The sequence below is a fragment of the Phaseolus vulgaris genome, chromosome 1 (assembly GCF_000499845.2).
Source record: "Phaseolus vulgaris cultivar G19833 chromosome 1, P. vulgaris v2.0, whole genome shotgun sequence".
Lineage (NCBI taxonomy): Eukaryota > Viridiplantae > Streptophyta > Magnoliopsida > Fabales > Fabaceae > Phaseolus > Phaseolus vulgaris.
In genome coordinates, this window is record NC_023759.2 from 47,728,211 (window position 1) to 47,732,341 (window position 4,131).

A 4,131-nucleotide genomic window follows, 5' to 3' on the forward strand; every position below is an offset into this window, starting at 1 on the left:
AGCTTACACGCACCTCACGTTCACGTCCTTCCATGCCATGGCAACCATCGTCCTCACCGCGCCCTGTTAGTAAGGCTCCTGAAGCTACAGCGCAACCTACTACCGGGTTGCTACCCACTCCGCCGGCGAAGCCGCGTTTTCGCCACCTCTCGGGTCCAGAATTGGATGAACGCCGCGACAAGGGCTTATGCTTCAATTGCGATCAGAAATGGTCCAAACAGCACAAATGTGGTGCTCGCGTTTTTTTGATGTTGGCTGATGACAGTGATTCTTTCTCTCTTACCGGTATAGAGGACTCACTCGACCAACCTATTGATTCGGGCGGCGACCCCATCCCATAAGCAGAAGTCCATGCAGCATAGTTGAGCCTTTTTGCTCTTTCTGGAGCTCCGGCTGGGGATACAATCCGGATACTTGGCTTTATCGGGTCTCAACTGGTGCGTGTGCTCGTTGACGGTGGGAGTACTCATAATTTCATACAAGAATCCCTTGTTGATGATTTGGGCCTGGCCCATGATTCGATTAAGCCATTCAAGGTTCTAGTGGGGAGTGGCCAAGAGTTGCTTTGCTCTCAAATATGTGCAGCGGTGCCCATTATGTTGCAAAAGCATTCTTTCACTAATAGGTTACAGCTACTGTGCTTGCTAAGAAAGATGTTAACTCTGAATATTCTACTCTAGGTTTAAGAAACTTTTCTCATGTCTTTTATTTACGTTTCTCATCACCTAAATAGGAGATGATGTGGGCTGATACAAGTCATTGGGCCCTAAAGCTCTATAGCCAAAATTAGACATGATAATACTAATAATCTATTAAATAACATAGTCTTTCATCCATGAAGGCTTCTTCTTCTGTCTGATGGGCTTGCTGTCTTGGGGGCCCAATACTCTATCATTTCCATCCGCTTGTGGAGACGCTTTGTCCTCAAAGTGGGTAGGGAAATCATTTTGGGTTGGGCTTGGACTTTGTGGGTTGGTGGTACTGCCATTAGGGTTACAGGGGAGGGTAAAAGGAGTGTTCTGGAGTGTTGAATGGGGGAGGGGCTCGAGGTTAATATCCACGTGGCTAGGTAATGGTGGGTTGGTGGGATTGACATTATTAGGTGAGAGAATGAGTGGAGCATGCTGGATTGGTGAGTGGGAGAGTGGCTCGAGGTTAATATCCACGTGGCTAGGTAATGGTGGGTTGGTGGGATTGATATTATTAGGTGAGATAATGAGTGGGGCATGCTGGATTGGTGAGTGGGAGAGTGTCTCGAGGTGCTTTTCCATTTCCACATGCAACTTTTGACGTGGCGGCTGATCATTGGGTAAGAGGGGTGGTGTGGCTAGAAAATTAGGTGAAAGGGGGGTGTGGTAACGTTAATTTTGGTGGGCCGAGTAGGGTTGGCTATTGAATTAGGTGAAAGTTTCTCTGAGGTAACATTGATTGTTGTGGGCAGGGTTGGTGCGGCTACTGAAGTAGGTGAGAGGGAGTTTGAATTAGAGTTATGTTCAGTGGGCAGAGAGATGCGACTTGAGTTTGAGTTTGAGTTTGAAAAGTGCAAGGGTGGGGGTCCTTTGTAGCCTCGAAGTAACGAAATGTGGAAGACGGGGTGGATCTTCGAAGTGGCTGGCAGTCGGAGTTCATACGCCACCGCGCCGATACGGCGAAGGATTTCAAACGGTCCAGAGTAGCGTGACGCGAGCTTATGTGAAACGCGACGTTCCACGGATTGCTGTCGATACGGTTGGAGGCGGAGCCATACCCATTCGCCGACGTTGAAGGACGCGTCCGAGCGGTGTCGGTCAGCGTTGTCTCGCATGCGTTGGCGTGTGCACTGGAGATGCTTCTTCAATTCGTGTAAGATGACGGTGTGTTGGTGGAGGAGCTCGGTCACGGTGGTCCCGGAGCGTGGGGTATGGAGCAAATCCAAAGTGGATGGTGGTGGACGGCCGTAAAGCGCCGTGAACGGTGATGTGCCTATGGCTGAATGATGAGATGTGTTGTACCACAGTTCCGCAAGGTGAAGGAAGCGATACCACGAGGTCGGGTGGTCACTGGTAAAACAACGAAGGTATGCTTCTAAGCCTCTGTTTATCACTTCTGTTTGGCCATCTGTCTGGGGGTGGTATGATGAACTGAACTTGAGGGTTGTGCCTTGTGCTTGAAACAGGGTTTTCCAGAAGTTGCTAATGAAAATGGGGTCTCGGTCAGACACAATGGATTTGGGAATCCCATGAAGGCGGCATATTTCGCTTGAGAATCGTCGTGCAATACTTTCAGCTGTGTAGTGGGTTGGAAGCGCAAGAAAGTGGGCGTATTTTGTGAGTCGGTCACAGATGACCCAAATGACAGTGTGACCCGCGGATGAAGGTAGGTGTGTAATAAAATCCATGGATAAGTCTTCCCACACTTGATCTGGTATTGGGAGAGGTTGTATTAACCCCTGAATTTTCTTTGGCAGGTACTTGTTGCGTTGACATGGAGAGCACTATTGTATGAAGGTTTTAACGTCCCTTGTCCATCCTGGCCAGTAGAAGGACGCGGCCACTCGTGCCAATGTGGGTGTTAAACCTGAGTGACTTGCGGTGGGAGATTCATGGCATTCTCGGAGAACCTATTGGCGAAAAGTGTCGGCTTCTGGAAGAAAAATTTTGTTGCGAAAAAATAACAGTCCTTTGCGTGTGTGGAATAGGGATGGTGAAGGTTGGTTGTGAGTGTACTGCTGTATTACTTGGAGGTCGTCACTGGTGGCGAAGTAATTTTGGAGAGTTTGGAAGATGGTCGGCATGGGAGAAGAGATGGACAAAAACACTGATTTGGGTGTCGATTCTTGGCGGGAAAGGGCATCAGCTACGACATTTGTTTTTCCAGGTTTGTATACTATCTTAAAATCATATCCTTGTAGCTTGGCAGTCCACTTTTGCTGTTCTGGGGTTTGGATTGTTTGGGATAACAGGGTGTTGAGGCTTTTTTGGTCAGTGAAAATGGTGAAATGTGTACCCAGTAAATACTGACGCCACTTTTTAATTGCTTCTGTAATTGCATGCATTTCTCGGACATAAACTGATGCGGATTGGAGGCGGGGACACATTTTTTTGCTGAAGAAAGCTATGGGATGGTTGGCTTGGCTGAGGACGGCCCCTACAGCTACCGCAGAGGCATCTGTTTCCACTGTGAAGGGTTGTTGGAAGTCTGGCAGGCGTAGTGTAGGAATTTTTGCCATGTGTGCTTGTAATATTTGAAAGGCCTCTTGTGCCGCTGATGTCCATGTAAACTGTTTGTGTTGTAATAAATCGGTGAGCGGAGAGACGAGAGTGGCGTAATGGTAAACGAATTTTCTATAAAAACCCGTGAGGCCGAGGAAAGCACGTAAATCCGTGAGTGAACGTGGCTGTGGCCAACTTGTGATTGCCTGAATTTTGTCTGGGTCAGGTGTGACACCTATAGATGAAATAAGGTGACCCAAATAGCTAACTTGGGTGGTAGCGAAACTGCATTTAGATAACTTAGCAAAGAAATTATGTTGTGCCAATAATTGCAAAATAAGCTCTAAATGAGTTAGGTGGTCCTGAAGTGTGGGACTGTAGACCAAAATATCATCAAAAAAGACAAGAACAAACCGTCTGAGATAAGGCCTAAGTAGATCATTCATTGCTGCTTGAAAAGTTGATGGTGCATTTGTCAAGCCGAAAGGCATCACTAGGAATTCATAGTGACCATCCATTGTTCTGAAAGCTGTTTTGTGAGTATTTGTGGGGGTGAGGCGAATTTGGTGGTATCCAGAGTATAAGTCAATCTTAGTGAAAACAGTAGCCGAACCCAATTCATCTAGCAATTCATCAATGGTGGGAATGGGGAAGCGGTCACGGATGGTGGTTGCATTTAAGGCTCTATAGTCTATACAAAAACGCCATGTACCATCTTTTTTTTTAATCAAAAGAACTGGGGAGGAGAAGGGGCTAGTGCTTGGTTTGATAATGCCTTCGTGAAGCATTGTTTGAATAAGGGTAGAGATGGTGGATTTTTGTGAGTGAGGGTAGCGATATGGTTTAACATTAATGGGTGATGTGTGAGAGAGGAGTGGTATGTGGTGGTCATGGGGCCGAGGAGGTGGTAGGCCTCGAGGAATTTGAAAAATGGTTTGAT

General features: G+C 47.2%; 1 long non-coding RNA gene across 1 annotated transcript; it reads left to right on the plus strand.

Moving 5' to 3' along the window:
- The first annotated feature begins 1,420 nt into the window (after positions 1–1,420).
- LOC137814877 (uncharacterized) lies at positions 1,421–3,396 on the plus strand. Its single transcript, XR_011081691.1, has 3 exons — positions 1,421–2,056; positions 2,156–2,355; positions 2,447–3,396. It is a non-coding gene; the product is annotated as an uncharacterized lncRNA (long non-coding RNA).
- The last annotated feature ends 735 nt before the right edge of the window (positions 3,397–4,131 follow it).